Source organism: Sceloporus occidentalis, unplaced genomic scaffold, assembly GCF_023333645.1.
Source record: "Sceloporus occidentalis isolate IW3139 unplaced genomic scaffold, rSceOcc1.0.p SCAF_2, whole genome shotgun sequence".
NCBI classification, from domain to species: Eukaryota; Metazoa; Chordata; class Lepidosauria; order Squamata; family Phrynosomatidae; genus Sceloporus; species Sceloporus occidentalis.
The window spans coordinates 110,061,518-110,079,129 of NW_028316982.1; the positions used below are offsets into that span (position 1 = coordinate 110,061,518).

The 17,612-nt window shown below is 40.7% G+C and overlaps 1 protein-coding gene across 5 annotated transcripts in view; it reads right to left on the bottom strand.

Moving 5' to 3' along the window:
- Nucleotides 1-17,612, bottom strand: part of GRID1 (glutamate ionotropic receptor delta type subunit 1) — an 859,069-nt gene that overhangs the window by 92,793 nt on the left and 748,664 nt on the right. The window lies entirely within an intron of this gene.

The window sequence follows — 17,612 nt, forward strand, 5'->3', positions numbered from 1 at the left end:
AAACCGTATTAATTGTGTGATCAGGGAGAAGATTATCACATCCCCACATGTTTATCCCATTCTTTTCCTGTCCATGAACAGTAAAGGCCCTCATCCCCCACTTATCCTGTTGAGATAAAACATAACCCAGACTCAAGTTCTGGTGTAAGCAGTCCAGATGATACATCCCACACCAGAACTGGGACATGGGTTACAATGAAGTTTTAAAAATCTTACCTGTTTCTCTGGATCTTCCTGGAAGATCCAGAGCCCTCCATTCCCACATCACATTATCTGTTGGCACAGGCATCATACTGGGCTGTCCATCACGTTGACCACTGCTGTGGGTCACTTGTTTTGAGATCCCCCCCCCCCCCAGCTCCATTCACTCGCTTTTAAAATTTGTCTTTTTTATTCAATCTTTTCCTTTTGATTTAAAACTGGATAACACTGTGGTAGTGTCCAGAGGATTACAGATACTGTCATTTCTTTAAGGGCACCTGTAATTGTTTTTTGTTAAAATACAGCTCTTACAGCACTCTGGCACATGGACAACTAAGGCAATGATTAACAAACAGGGAGGACATTCAACTTCAACCCTCCCCATGGATTTTCAAACCTGTTCCCACTACTACTGAATTACAATAAGGCAGAAAAGGAATAGCAACGATGGGAATTGTATTCTGACCTGAGCCAAATATTTTGGGGCCTTAATACTCGCTTCTGTTTTTAACATAGGTAGGAATCCTGGAGTTCTGAGCATGACTTTAAGAGAGCTTTACTGGCATCTCTAACGCTAAAGAAAGCTATTCCTGCCCACATACTCTCTCTTTCTCTTTCTTAATTCCTCTTGCCCAATGCCAGCTTCCTCATCCGTCCTCTTTTCACTTCTCATCTCTGTGTCCCACTGCTCCTATGTGCACATATGGCCTGTAAAAGGCTTTGTTTCTCCTAATGGACTCCATTATAATGCTATGTAGCTGTATCCATGGTGCAAAACAGTAGTGTTGGTCTGTCCAGTGTTCCTATGTTCCTAATGTCAATGCCTCCTTTTCCCAATTTGAACTCTGTGGGACACACACTTAAAGCTGAAGCCCCAATATATCTGGAGTGCAAAGGCGGTTTATCTCCAAAGGTGACCAGTCCTGTCTGGTTCTGCACCTTGTCAATCTGTAATACCTGGGTTGCTGACAACATTCTTGCACCATCATTGTTGCTACCTTGGTCTGTGCCAGGCTACCTTAGGATATTTGCTAAAAACAAACAAAATCCCTTTAATACAGGGGGTGCTGACCCTGCAACCTTCCTCTTGTCTGCTGCTTCCCAACTCATATGCTGCTTCCTATTTCAGTAAAAGAGATACTGGTGGCTACTGTAGCAACACACATCTGCTGCCTACCTCAGTAATAGACTGTGCTCACACATTCCTTTGATTCTGTACTTCAAAGAGTGTAAAGGGAGGAATGCTGCATCTATCCAGTGCTGCTGCCTGCTTCAATGAGAAGTAAACCTATGTGCTGACATGTTAACACCACCATCCTAGATAGAGACTAGCCATTGTGACTTTGTGTCTCCTTAGAGACTGGTCACTGTGACTTCATGCTGATGAAGCCAACTTGAAGGAAAGGTCCTCACCATCATGACCAGTGTTATTGCTGCTTGTCTGAAAGAGTGAGAGAGAATGACCACTGTGTCCTCATACTGATGCCCAGCTGAAAACAAGAGAGACACTGGCTCCCATGTTTCTGGTCCTTTTTATGATAAAGGTAGAACCAGTCCAGACAGGGCTTCTCAACTTACTTTCCCATCTTACCAGTTTCACCTTTGATCAGGTACAGACTACTTTCTAATGCTTGTGTGTGTGTGTGTGTGTGTGTGTGTGTGTGTGTGTGTGTGTATGTGTAGAAAGAGAGACAGCATGAGCGATTGGCTGTTTGTGATAGTGTGTCTGCGCAACATGATTTGTGAATGATGGTTTGTCTCCTTATGGGCCCGCCAGTACTCTGAGACCATCATTAGAGGCCCTTCTCTGGAACTCTCCATTACTATGCTTCAAGATACCCAGGCATTTTAATTTGTGGTCCTTCAGCTTTCGTTTTCTCTCTCAAAACATGTTGGACCCGAATCCACTGCGACAACTTCCTAATACTGGGGCAAAACCCTTATTTCTTCAGGGTTTTTGAAAATCTTATCTTTTGTTTTATTCTAGTCCCTACACTTTGTTGTTGTTGTTTTTATATATCATGCCCCTTCCTTGAGGGGGAAAGCCTATAAATAAATCAGAAGAATGCAAATCTGGTAAGGCATCCAGATCAGAAGAAGCTGTCAGACAGACCCAGACAACAGAATCTAGACACTTAAAGCCAAAGGTGGTTGGTAGCAAGTCTTTGACATCCCTCGACAGAAACCAGGGAGAAAACAAGTGCTGCTTCACAATTTTTATGTTCCCTAAAGCTGAACATTTCGCTCCACTTTCTTTATAGGACAAAAAAGGGCCCTTAAACGAGGAAAGAGTTTTGGCCTGATTTAACCTCTCTATCTCCTCTCCATGGGCTTGCACTTGTCATACTCTGTGGGTTCACTGGCTCCATTGAGCAACAAGCCTTTGGATAGACTGTCATTCCTACTCTTGACTTTGAGATCTTCAGTGTTCCAGTGCCCTGGGTTCTGGAATCTCAACTATATTTGCCTGAGAGGTCTCTGTCATCTTGGGTGGTGGGCTCACTGATTCAGTTCTTGAGTCAGGCCACACTCCTCTGTCAGCATTGCTGGCCCCTTAGGCTGTGTTGAAGAGAGTAATGAAAAGCCATTAAAACCAGAAAACAGTAAGTAGGCAAGCCCACATGCTCTGAGATGGTCAACAGTTTCTTCTTTTTTTAAAAAAAGCCCAACTCGCCGTTTCGGCCTCAATGAGAAAAGGCCTTTTTCAGAGGCTTTCAACAGAAATCATTAAAGTTGAGAACACTCTCCCAAACACAGTGTTCTCAAGTGATTTCTGTTGAAGGCCCCTAAAGAAGACTTTTTCTCATTGAAGCCAAATCACATTAGGCTTCTAGTTGACCATCTCAGAGCACATGGAGCTGGTCTTCTTACGGTTCTTCACTTCTGGAGATCATGACATATTTCCTGATTTCAGACAAGTTTCCTATATCAGTTATTTTTCTTGTATGCTGCTGTAGTAATGTGACTGAACAGCAGTGTATCAATTTTAGGAATAAGTCCAAACAAAAAAGCAAATAAACACACCTGCTTCTTGCCTATCAGTCATTCCTTTAAAAAGAATCAATGAAAAGTTATGGGGGGATAGCGGGTTAGGGAATGTCAAAGTGATAATGTGAGAGCAAAGAAAAACTAAAAATGCAATAAAAGGGAGAAGAAAACAAACAGGAATAGGAAAGTGTTACTCTCTGCACACTCCTTTAAGACATTTATCAGTCCCACTGATATCTTCAAACAACAATTTTAGCACTTTTGTCTACCCCCAGTAAACATCATTCAGCAACCCACAATACCTATTTTTCATTCTGTCTGCAAAACCATTCAGTCAAAGCATGTATCTAGCCTCCCCATCCATCCCAATCTCTTCTTTAAGAGAACCGATGAGCACCACCAGCTGTTTCACATCCTTCAACGTTACTCCCACAGTTCCATACCCATCCTGAATAATTTCAGTGTTGCTTCATACATCTTTAAATGCACAACATGTGGAGGGGAGTAGTCAAATGTGTTCAATGAACCAAGATTTGGTAAGAAAATAAATCTGTACATTACTCTTAGGGAGTGAGCTTCTCATAATTCACAAACACTTTGTCTTTTCTTTTCTCCCTGAGAATACAGATCTGCTCATCTGCTTGCATTATGTTATTTTTTTGCTGGCGTCTATGCAGAATTTAAGATGAGTTGAGTATAGAGTGCTGAGAGCCAGCATGGTGGAGTGGTGGTGTGGTTTGCGTATTGGATTAGGACACTGGGAGACTAGGGTTTGAATTCCTGCTCAGCTGCAGAAACTCACTAAATGATCTTGGGCAAGTAACACTCTCTCAGCCTCTGAGGAAACAAAGTCAACGCTCCTTTGGAGAGGTCTTTTTTTAAAAAAAAAACCCAACAACTTTGATAGGTTTACTTTAGGATGACATAACTGGAAATGACTTGAAGGCGCACAACAAGAACAGCAACAACAGAGTGTGCAGGTAGGAATGATGATTTCTAACACCAACAACAATATGGTTATTATATAGAGCTGATGGTAAGAGATTTTATCAACCCAGTTTGAAGGATGGATGCACGTGTGTGTGTGAGTTAGAGAGAGAGATCCACACGTTCATGTTTATTCATATGATTGTAAAAATCATACGTCTTTCCCAGCAAGGTGGGAGTACAATGGAACTAGTAGCTCTTTACCCTGCTAGGCATGTAAGATAAGAGGCTATAAGAAAGGATAATGCTACTACGTGAGCATTAATTTGACTTTTAGGAAGGTTTTGCCAGAAAATGTGTCTACAATCTAATCTGCACTCCAGAAATAATGCAGTTTGACACTTCCTTAGCTGTCAAGACTCAGTACTATGAAATTCTGAGATTTGTAATTTTGTGAGATATTTAGCCTTCTCTGTCAGAAAGCTCTGGGGCACAACAAACTACAAATCCCAGGATCCCATAGCACTGAGCCATGGCAGTTAAAGTGGTATCAAACAGCATTAATTCTGCAGTGCAGATTGAAGTGAAGTCAGGTGTTTTCCTATTATGTTGCACCAATTAATTTTGTTACGAGGCAGTGAGCTGATTAATCTTTTCTACAGTTTATTTCTAAAACTGATTCCTCATTATTTAAAAGTTGAAAGCAAAAACCAAACCAAACAAAAGAAACTGGTCTTTCCATTGTTCAATTCTGTTCTCTTTTCTTCTCTCTGTTTCTCCCCAAGATAACACACAAATCATGTGCCTTGATCTTGTTAAATTTAAACATGACTAATCCCACTGAAATCTTTAAAGGAAGGTAGTTATTACTAACTTTTAATGGATTGAGTCCTGTATTTTTAAGACTAAACATTTGTTACATTTGAATGAAATCTAAATAAATTCAGCACCAAGGCTGGGATTTCTTAAAGACATGCTGAAAATTAGCCAGCATAAATAAAATTCACTATTATGTTTGACTCAAAAGAAAGAAAAGAGCTACAATTTGCTTCTTGCATATTAAACAGTTTGAGGTCCAAAGAGGAGGAGAATTTCTCAAAGGCATTTGTATAGTTTTCCCTTATTTTACGCCAGCCATCAAATAGCTATCTGTTTTGTATGCAGGGGTAAAATTCTACAGCGTATAAAAAATTAATGATGCAGATAAGGTTAATAAATGGGACACACAGAAAATGATTCACCAGAACTGCATTTTTTCCTGACTCTCTGAGCCTCCAACAATTCCATTTACTCATAAAATGTGCCGATTTTAACTTCTACTTGTTCTAGCAAGCAGAGCATGGCTCATAGGATCGATGAATTTCTGGATATGTACACCAATTTTTGACAACTGACCTGTCAAGATCAGTGCCTGAAAAACTAATTTCCAGCACTGTTAAACAAAATGAGCCCTGCTACTGTTTGATAAGACTGTTGCAGTCCTTGTTCCACTCAGAAATTAGTTATACCTTCTATCAGAATTCTTAAAGCCAAAGGTTACAGTACAGCCATGAATTGATGTTAGAGATACTGCTTCTAAATCTGATGATGACAAGCAAATGCTCACAGGGATCAGTCACTTGTAGAATAAATTTCATAAAGTGTTGGTCACTAGAAAATATAGTTGCCAAGGCAATCTTCTGTTGTTGTTGGGTTTTTTAATCCTTATATTATTAAATTGCGAAGTTGCCTTTAGATTTCAATCCCAAAGATTTGCTCTGCCTGCCTTGGGTGAAATGACATTATATCATCCGCACAAAATACTGTAATGTTGTCTTGTCCTGGTTTTTATTTTATGTTTCATAACATTTCATAAGCAATAAATGATATTATATTAACAATAAATAATATGTTGTTATTTCCTAAGATTCTGGGCAGTGGCTAGAAGAGTTAGAAGAGTGATGGTAGATAGAAGTGATAAATATGTTGAGGTCCGAGTGAGAATTGCTTATGATGGAAAGCCATTTTCAGCAACATTCCTATTGTGACTGGAACATTTACTCAGTCATGTAAACCCACAAAGTGGACAAGTCACACTTTCTCATTTTCAAAGGATGGCGACAGCAAACCCTCTGTGGAGAAACTTGTCAAGAAAATCCTATGTCTTAGGGTCGCCATAAGTTGAAACAACCTGAAGGCACACAACAACAACAACTAGTCTTGAGTATTTTGTTCTTAAATTGCATGGGGAAAAGGCATGTAGAGGAGTGATAATTGAACTGAATAGATAGAATATATTAACAGGCTTAGTCACATTACATCTCCTTACAAATCTAGCCACCACCATCTGCTGCTGCAGCCGAGCTAGTTTTCAAAGTTTTAAAGAAATACATTTGGCTGTTCAAAGTGTTTCAGATATATTTTTGCAACCCTGTGAAATTATATGTCTGTTGTTTTTCACATACTACAGAAGGAAGCGACTGAGGCTGAGACATTAGTCATGCATTGAAGCTCACTCACCCATTACATGGCTGGTGTGGCACATAAAGCAAGAATGAATTGTCTCACACCCTAGTCAGCCACCAGCTCTTGTCCAGACTTTCAGGCTTAGCAATGGACTATTTATAGATACTTGTCTCCATAGTACTTAGAAACCTGGAATATTTAGAATAGTCATAAGACTTCATGCTTGTACCGTATGTCTCACTGGGATTCACTGAAAGGAAGTGGCAGGTCACCAACTCTTACACTTGGATGAGCAAGCAGAGGGCATCTGCAGTGGCATCACTGATGTTGGTGCCACCAGGATTGTGTGTGTGGGGGGAGGGGGGCAAACTGCCTTGACCTTCCTCCCCCCCCCCCCCCCCCCAAGATGCCAGCCCAGAACACTGTTAAGCATCTGGCATGACTGCTCTCTGAGCAGCTGTGCTGGAACATCAAGGAATTGTGACCTCAGAAAGGCCTTCAGAGTCTTGTGCAGCGGCTGTGAGAACAGCCACTCTGGACCTCAAAGTCACTGCCCCCCAGCCACTGCTACTTCTGAGGGGGGCAGCACTGCAGCTTCTGGAGGGCCCATTTACGGGCCAGTGTGACTGCTGGGTGAGTAAGAAAGGGAGATGATGTCTTTTCTCACTTGCCTATTCCCTCTGGGTGTACCACCCCACCAGATGACACCCTAGAAAGGGTGTCACCACTTTCTGGGGTGTCACCTGGTATGGCGCACACTCACTCCATCTTCAGTGACACATCTGATAAGCCATGTTTCAACTCATCTGTGCTTTATTGGTAATGCAAACTGTAGACCTTCTATGGAATGTTTGGTCTTCTGGGGAAGCAGCCAGAGCCACAAGAAGCAATCAAAAGGCCAAAGAGGTTAGGCAAAAGGCCCTTTCACACTACACAGTTAAAACTCTATGATTCCACTTCAACTGTCATGGTTCCATCCTATGGAATTCTGGCATCCACAGTTTAGAGAGGGACATGTAGAATTCTCTCAGTCAGAGAGCTCTAATACCTCACCAAACGACAAACTTCAGGGTTCCATAGGATTTAGCCATGACTATTAAAGTAGAATCATAGTGTTATAACCATGTAGTGTGAAAGGGACTGTGGTGAGGCAATCCAGGAAAGGAGCCAATATTGAAAATCTGTATGGAAGTTAAATTGTTGCATTTACTCTGCCACTAGGGAAGACACAGATTCAAATCCCTCCCCGGTCACAAAGTTTATTGTGTTACCTTGGATAAATCATGTTGCCAACCTAAACTATCTCACAAGATTACTGTGATGATAAAATGGGGAGCCAGATGCCTCATGTACACTTCCCTTAGCTCAGTGGAGGAAAGGTGGGATAAACATGTAACAAATATATATGAATCCTAAACTTTTTTTAACAAGGGCTATTTGCTAAGCTTACCTCAGTTAATAGGCTAGGAAAAAAAAAAACACTGGGGCACCACAGCATTACAAAAATTAAGAATGGGCATCAAAAAGAAATATTAGATGCATAACTTCAGGGTTAGTAACCAGCCCCACAGTCTCAGTGGAAACCAGCTCCAAAAAAGCCAAGATCAAAGTTAAGATTTTTCCATGGCCTGTTACAGACTGCCAAAATAAAGCTGCTTCAGGTCTCTTTGGAGGTATGCTGTTTAAATGATGCATAGGACCTAAGAGTCCGGAGGTCGTGCCAAAGCCATACTACACTCCTAATCACTGGAGTGCAGCTTTGGTGCAGCTTCCGGATTCTTAGGGTGCATGAATCATTTAAACAGCATACTTCCAAAGAGACCCGAAGCAGCTTTATTTTGGCAGTCTGTAACAGGCCCATGTAATCATTTTTGATCTCCCACAAAAATCTGGCAAAGGCAACAAAAAAATGAATTTTTGCTGGATAGTGAATTGTGATAATTCTAGCCTCCATATCTAGTTCAGAGTTTGTCAGTGCAAAATGACACCATTCTCCCTTCTGCCAAAACACAACAGAATTCAACAGAATGATTCTGCCAGTTCCTCTGATAAGGAACTCAACTCCATTGATTATAACTATTTCAATGAAAATAACTTTTTTTTATTGCTATACAAGGACTGTAAAGAATATATTCACAATGTTTCTCATCTTCAGCAACAAAGGGCATCTTCATATGTTGATATTCCTCTACTGAGGGAAAAAGAAACACCTGCCAATTGCCACAATATTGTTTGTTCTTGAGGATGGATGGAAAGATCAGAACTTGGGGGGGGGGGGGGATGCAGGAAAAGCAAAGGGGAAAAACATTATTGCACATTGCACTTTTACCAGAAAAATCTCACAATGGGAGGAGGTGGATCACCAAAAAATGTACAATCCACTCCGATCTCTCCAATCTCTCCCTTCAGGGACAAAACATCTGAAATGTTCCCAAGAATGAAATGGATAAGGATTTACATTTCTTCTTTATACTGAAATAATCACTCTCTCTCTCTCTCTCTCACACACACACACACACACACACACACTATTTTGTGTTTATAGGTAGGTGCTTTAATCTTAGTCAATCTGAAATTTTCTCAGGCTAGTGTCTTCAAGAATGAGATGAGGAAACTGTAAATCTGCTTGATTCGTTCCCAACACACATAAAAATGAAACAGTAGACATAGTCATTAGGCCAGCCAGCCTCTAGAGCTTAGAACAGATCTAATCAACTTGCTCAAATACATTTAGATGATTCCTTCAGGCCAATGAATGTGACTTCTGTTGGTAAGGTGCCATACAAATTTATGTTGTCTTATAACGGATAATAAACCATCACTACAGAATAATGGAAACATGAGCTTTAAACAGCATGATTTTATAATGAACAAATCACTCTAGATAAACTTCATTGCCTTACTGATAGAACTGCAGAACTGAGATTTGCAACAAAAAGAAAGAAAGAAAGAAAGAAAGAAAGAAAGAAAGAAAGAAAGAAATGATATGTTGGCATTTAATAACAATAGGTTACAACTCTTGCTCAATAAATCTAAACCATGATAATTTGGATATTTTTCTCCTAAAGGCAATATTGTACACAAAGTATGAAGGAACAACAAAGCATGAAGAATGAAAAAATAATGTTCCTGAAGATACTTAGTAATGGCCTTGCTGTTCAGAGTTATAAAGAGTATTTCTTTGCAGGGAGGGTAACATATTCAAGTGTCCAGGGAAATTGAAAAGATGGGAAATACAGTTCTCACTATTGTCTTCCTTATCCAAATGCTTGGGATCTGAAAGGTTTGGGATTCTGTATTTTATTTTAATTTTTATTTATTCCAGAATATTTTAATATACACGATGAGATATCTTGGAGTTGGGACCCAAGTCTAAACATGAAATTCATTTATATGTCGTATACACCTTATAAACATAGTCTGAAGGTAATTTTATACACAATACTTTAAATAATGTTGTGCATGAAACAAATTTTGTGTTTACTGAACTATCAGGAAGCAAAGGTGTCACTATCTCAGCCACCCATGTGGACAAATTTGGATTTTGGTGTATTTCAGATAATCTGAATTCAAGATACTCAACCTGTATCTCTTGATACTGCATTGAGGGTGTACGATGGAACCTAAGACCATAATCTCTGCAACAGTCACATTAAATTGTGGTAGGAAGGACTGAGACTAATATCAATCTGTTTCAGGTTGAAATTGAGCCAATACAGGCAGGGAAATGATTACAAATGGATCCAAATGGGGGATCCCTTAAACCCAGATTTTATTGTGCTTATTTTATGGTTTGCCACAACCTTGTTTAAAATATAAATTTATTATAATAGAGCGCAGGTTCATACTGAAAATTGCAAGTGTTAGGCCTACTGCAGAAGAGTATCCACAATGGATTTTTATTTCAAAATGTGTTAACCATTTTTCTCACTGATCGTTACAACAGCTAAATCCAACACCACTGTATACAGTCATCCCTTGGCATTCACGGCTTTCAGATTCCCGGCTTTGACTATTCGTTACTTTGTAGTGACTGTTTATCAAGATCAACGTCTTCACCCCATCCTCCTCATATCCCTCTCAGCCAGAAAAAAAGGAAGGGAATCTCTCTTTTATGCTGATCAGGTTGCTAGCATTGGAAAAGTCTGGAAATCATGGGAATGCAAACTCTAGCAAAGTAAGGGAGGGAAGGTGTGGCAAGGTTACAAAGAGAGTGGTGCTCTTGGTGGGAGAGGACTTTGTATCGTTCATGTCTGGTTGGGGCTAATGTCCCAAAATTCCAGTTTTGGTGCAGGCAGTCCAGCCAGCATCTGGCTCATTTTGCACCAGAACCAGGGTTTTAGCAATATTAATATGAATTTTAAACACATATCTGTTATTCCAGATCTTCTGGGAGGACCAGGAGCCCTCTGTCTCCATGTTGCAGCAGCTGTCTGTCACTTGTTCTGGTTAGAAAGAGGTGCCCAGTGATGGTCATATAGCTGGTTGCCTCTTGGTGTGATCAGAACAAGTAACCCACAGCAGCAGACATGTGGAGCAGCTCAGTGGGACTCCTGTACAGACAGCAGTTGTGTCACAGAAATGGAGGCTGGGGTAACAGGGCCAGACTAGGCCAGCTGCAGGGCCAGGATACTCTGGGCTGCCCCAGGAGTATCCTGGCCAGTGTAGATAAGGCCTTTGTGTGGAGAATATAGCTACCCTAATGAACTTGGAGTAGCTAGTTAGCTTTCCTTCAGGGTGTGTGTGTGTGTGTGTGTGTGTGTGTGTGTGTGTGTGTGTGTATGTATATATATATATATATATATATATATATATATAGAATGAATATATAAAGAATATGAAAAATCTTTGGCTATTTACTTGAATGGAAATAATTGCTACACCCCAAAGTTACACAGCTTTCAAAGTCAACCTGTAACTTGAAGATCTGATTAACCTGGGGAAGCATTTCCCCTCAACCACTCCAAATGTGTTGAATATGTCACATCAAAACTACACTAAATCTCTTCCCCTACAATGCAGGAGGGAGAATATCAGCCAGTTCTTGTATTGATATCAACACAACAAGATTGGTTGTTACATCCAAACTGAGCCAATCTGTAACTGAGACAAGGTTCTCTCATTAGTAGCACCCTGCTGACTATGGAACTCCTTCCCAAAGGATGTCAGGCTGGCTCCATCCCTCTGGAACTGCCAATAAGCAGCTAAGATTGTAACATTTTACAGTCTTTGCTCCTTACAATCTGAAGGAGGATCTCTGACTGTTTTAATTGCTTGTGTGGGTGTGATCCCATAACTCTTGTAGGGTCTATATATGTGTGTGTATATACGTATATATGTGCGCGCACGTGCACACAAATACATAAACCCAATCACCCCTTCCTTTTCATGGCTTTGGGATCCACAACCTCACTCTTTGCAGATGGCCAGTAGGGAAGGAACAAAATGGCACAGGCACAGTCATTAAAATACATGGAACCCCAATATTGGTGAGTTTTCAGATTTGGGGGGGTGGGGGCGGAATGCATACCCTGTGAATCGGAAGGGACAACTATATATATAGAGAGAGAGAGGGAGGGAGAGAGGGAGGGAGGGAGTATACAGACAGACAGAGAAAGAGAGAGAGAGAAATGACCCTGCAAGGAATCTGGGACCAGGTTATAGGAAGGGTTAACTCAGGACAGATGCTATGTGTTAGCCAATGGAAGGTGAGAAGGTGGAAAGACTTAACTAGCCCTGACTCCCACTTGGATTCTTTTAGCCAAAGGTGGAGGATAAAGGAGAAAGAGGTGAGGCTTCTGGGGGGTTAGAAGAAGAGAGAGACCACTAGTGTAAACAGGTACTAACCTCTCAGGTCTGAGTGTGAAAGGAAACCCAACTAAAAATTGAAGGAATCTTGGGATTGTCTAGTTAGATGGGTTAGACCGGTGCTCTCCAGACTTTTCCAGGCTGCCACCCCCTTTCCTCTTAGGCAACAACCCTAATGCCTCCCACTGCCAATTTGTTGATATCAGGTCTACTGTTCTGTAAATTTAAAACAACCAATCAGGGTCACAGACACCTTGGGAGCAGCAACCGAGCAGTTGGCTGAGCAGTGACCAAGAACCCTCTCATTCATTCTGGCCTTCTGGCAAAAGTAAATGCGGGCAAGAAGCTTCTTGGTCACTGCTCAGTTGCCGCTCCCGATGTGGCCAGGTGCAAAAGGAGAAGCTTCTCCCTGGTGAGGAAAGACTCTTCATTCTTCATTGGCAGCGTGGAGAGGGGCACATTCAGTGTGTGTGTAAAGTATTTACAGAGGCCACATGCTCTGGACATACTGGTGTGGACAGGGAAAGGAGGATATTTTAAGTACAGGAGCTGCTCCAATATGAAGGACTCTTTCCAGGAATCAACCCCAGATCCCCCTCCCTCTCCTTCACCAGAGACATGTCTTTTCCACACACAGGCACATTGCTTCTTATGCTACCTCTTCTCTCAGCTTGTCTCACGAAAGAAAGCAGGAGCAAATCCCAGCAAAGCTGACATAGCTTAAGCAGGGTTTCAAATCTGAAAGCTCTTTAGCAAAAACTATAAGGGATTGATTGTAGCTTTTGAATTCAGCAAAGTCACAATGTTTGCTAAGGAGTTATTATACATTTTATATTTTAAACATTGGCAGGCCACTGAAGAAGACATAGGTCGAAACGTGTCTGGCCTTTTGTTTTTATTAATAGAATTGTTTATAATTGCCAAAGGAAAAAAAGGGCTTTTCTCCACCCTTTCTGTTGTTTTTTGGCTTTTCTCCAGAGTTTAGTTTCTCTGGTTCTGTATTTTGGATATTTTATTCACCCTTAGCATTTTACAGATCTTCCAGTGGGGTAATTTTACCCTTTTAGATACTACATTGTTTTTTTGCTCCAGGGTGCTGTTTTTCCCTTATAGTTTTTGCCAGAACCCTTCGGTTGTTTGGTTTGGTTATTATCTTGGTTTTTCTCGGTTATAGGGACTTTGGCTGGTTTAGCTCTTTTTAGCAGCCACTTCTTCCCCATTGCCACATCCTCTAATTCTTTGCTCCAGTAAGTCAGTTTGTCTTAAAGGGACTGGAGGCAGGGATGGCAACAAGTGATATTGGTGTGTGTGTGTTAACTCTTTGGTGGTGGTGTTTTCCTAAAGGCCACATGCACACCGACCTATTTTTGTACCCCCCAGGAATAAAAAAAAAACCTTCTAGGGAAATTTTTTACTATATTTTTAGACTTCTGTAGTCCATGTAGACCTAGGCCAGAAAAACAGGATATAGGCAGGAAGTGACTTCTGGGTGACCTCTATTGTAAATAAGGGCTCCCCTGGACCTAAAACAGCCCTGGAGAGAACATGGCAAAATATTTCCCGATATCCTGCAGAAGCTTTTTTAAGGGTATTGGGGGGGGGGGAGTTTCTTTTCTTTTTTAGGAGGTATAGTTGGGAATGTGGCCTTCCAGTGCAGCCCCCTAGCCTCCAACAGTTGCTCACACTAACCTAGATTTTACATGATCTCCACGAGTATCACAGATAAGAAATCATTCCATTCTGCCAAGCTTGTACTACTTGTGAATCATTAATTCAAACACAGCCCACCAACCATAAACTGTTGCCTACTTGACAATGCTTCTGTCGTATTTCTGCAATTCCAGGCAGCCAGCAAAGACACACGTTTATTCAACTCCAATAGGCAACCATGAATGAACTCTAGTTTGGTCCACCAGAAGGCAGAGTTCAGTTTAATGGGTCAAATTTTCATGTTACATAAGACTATAAGGAAGATAAGATGTGCTGTCATAGCGAAGATACCAGTTTAAAGCTTTTAAATTCTGGTGAACTTTTTGCCTGGGTTGACATATTGATGTGTAGGGAGGTCACCTAAGCTTTCCAAGCATCAAATACATGCTGACTGAAAACAGCAGTCAGGCAGATGAAGTAAGATAAGCACAGGTTGTTCAAATTAGGCACTAAGAGTTATAAATATGCCATGTTCACCTGTGGTGAAATAAATTGCTTCAGTTAATGCCAGTATTCAAGGAGGAATGACAGCAAAATGCTGATCAAGGCAAAACAGGAGAAATTAGAGGACAATGACAGTTCTTATAAGACAGGCTGCTCGAGTAAGAAGCAGTCATAATAAGTAATTAAAAACAAGCTAGAAAATAATGATGTGCTCTACCAAATTATATGCACCATAGAGATGACCATTTACAATGTCATAAAAGTTTGTAGCTATTTTCGATAAGGTCGAGAACTGAGGAGATGATGTGTTCCTAGCAAAATGCCATTCATTAAGACAGATAAAGTTAAGGGATAGAACTATATAACAGAGTCACTCAGGGAGGAATAACCAATGTATATCTATGCTCTTTGTACACCTTGGTTGTACCTTCCCCTCCATGGGATCTCTCTGAATAGAGGGTTTGGCCTTCAAGAGTCATGTTTATTTTCTCTTATTGTAATTCTGTCCACCAGATGCAAAGATACAACAACCATTCATTTATATAATGAAAATAAAGTGTTTAGATGTACTTCTAGCTTGAGGGGAAAATCTGTCTCTGCCATAATTGAATGATACTCATTTAAGGGAATCTGTCCCTTTATTAATAGCTATGCTAATCCCAGGCAATTTAGCAAGCAGTGAAATTCTACTTGTTGTTACAGTTGTTAACTGCCCTCAAGTTGATTTCGATCCATGGTGACCCTGCTGATGAGACATCTTCAAGACCCCCCTGTCCTCCACTGCTCTGCCAAACCCCTACAAGCTCATACTTGCAATTTCGCAGCAGGGGTATATACATGGAATAGTCCAGAGTCCAGTCCAGAGGTCACATAATACCAGTCAGTCAGTCACAGCAAAGGGCAGAGGCAAGAGCATAGTCACAAGGCAAGTCCAGGGGTCAGATAACCAGAGTCATGAAGAAAGAGCTGCAAGACTGATTGTCACCTGCAAAGTACCTCTGTAGTTGGAAGTCTTTTAAAAGGCCTCTGCTTCTCTCAGCTGAAACCTATTAGTTCTTTTCTTGGCTTCTAGCCTGGAAGAACACCTCAAAGACTTCTTGACCTGTCTTCGCTCCACAGGTCCTAGCACCTGAAGCTTAGAGTCCGTAGACTCTGTTTCTCCCTCTGCAGCTTCCTGAGCCTTCTCTGGGACTGTTGACCCAGGCAGCCCCAGATCTGCCTCTGTCTCAGCCTCCTCCATGTTTTCAGAGTCGGAGTCCTCTGACTGTGCCTCTAAGTCAGGCCCAGGGCAGTCCATGACAATTTCTTTAATAGAGACCATCCATCTGGCATACAACCTTCCTCTCTTTCTGCTTCGCTCTACCTTTCCTAGCATTATTGGTTTTTTCCAATGATTCATGCCTTCTCATGATGTGTCTAAAATATGACAATCTGAGTTTTGTCATCTTGGCTTCTGGCTTGACCTGCTCTGGGACCCATCTGTTTATCTTTTTGGCTGTGCGTGGAATCCTTAGTACACTTCTCTAGCAACACATCTCAAATGAGTTACATTTCCTCATATCGTCCTTCTTAGCTGACCAACTCTCATATAACTACAACTTCTATAAAATTGACAGAATTTGGGCTTACCTAGAAGCACTGATTAACCTATCAATTGTTTGGTTTGGATTCAACACTAAACTAAAGTGCATACAACTAAGGTACAAATTTCAGATGTGTTTTTTTCCTCCTCTTCCTCTTTTGGCATGGCCAAAAGGAGATCAGAATTGGGTTGTTTTTTTTACTTTCAGTTCACAGTTTATAATCATGTCTTAATCTGAAATGGTGGTTAATCTAAACTATACTATAGTAAAATCAGACAGGTTTGTTGACCAAAATTTAAATTTGGCATATTTTCCTAAATGATGGCTAAATCTTTCTTGATAAGCCATGGTTGGTTAAAATATCATTAAAAGCTTCTGGTTTGACAGAAGTATGTATAGAAAAGATTTGGGGTCTTAATAGACTACAAGCTAAATATGAATTAGTAGAATGATGTGCCAGTCCAAAAAGAAAGAAAGAAAGAGGAAAATGCTAGTGGAGTTCTAGACTTTTGGCACCATAATATACTCTAGTAGCACTAGAGCATTAGTGTTTCTGTAGAGCAGTATGGTTCAGTACAGTTAAGCTATTCTACAATATAACTGCTATCTTTATATTATATTATATTATATTATATTATATTATTATACTATTAATGTATTGAATACTAAAATTAGGCTGGTGCATGTCATCGTATTTCCCCATTTCTATGTATGGTTGTGAAAGCTGGACAGTGAAGAAATCTCACAGGAAGAAAATAAATTCATTTGAAATGTGATTCTATAGATGGGTTCTATAGATGATGTGGACATAAATAAATGGGCCCTAAAGAAAGTCAAGCCTGAACTCTCCCTAGAAATCAAGATGACTAAACTGAGACTATCATACTTTGACATGTTATGAGAAAAGATAACTCACTAGAAAATAATGCTTGATAAGGTAAAAGGCAGTAGGCAAAGAGGAAGACCACATTATAAATGGATAGGCTCAATAAAGGAAGCCACTGTTCTGAGTCTTCAGGACCTGAGCAGGGCAGTTGATCACAGGGTGACTTGGAGGTCTCTCATTCATGGAGTTGCCCTAAGTTAAAGTCAACTCGATGACAGTTAACAACAAGAACAGTATAACATAGTATAATAGTAGAATTTTCAAAACAAAGCAAATAAGAGGTAAACATTGGCCTGTTACAGACTGCCAAAATAAAGCTGCTTCGGGTCTCTTTGGAGGCATGCTATTTAAATGATGCATGGGTCCTAAGAGTCCGGAGGTCGCGCCAAAGCCACACTCCATTCCTAAGCACCGGAGTGCAGCTTTGGTGCAGCTTCCGGATTCTTAGGATGCATGCATCATTTAAACAGCATACCTCCAAAGAGACCCAAAGAAGCTTTATTTTGGCAGTCTGTAACAGGCCATTGATGCACAGAAATTAGGTGCAACAATCAGCTACATAAAGCCAAACATTCCAGAAAGATACCATGGAAGAATTAAAATGCAAGATAAGAAGAATA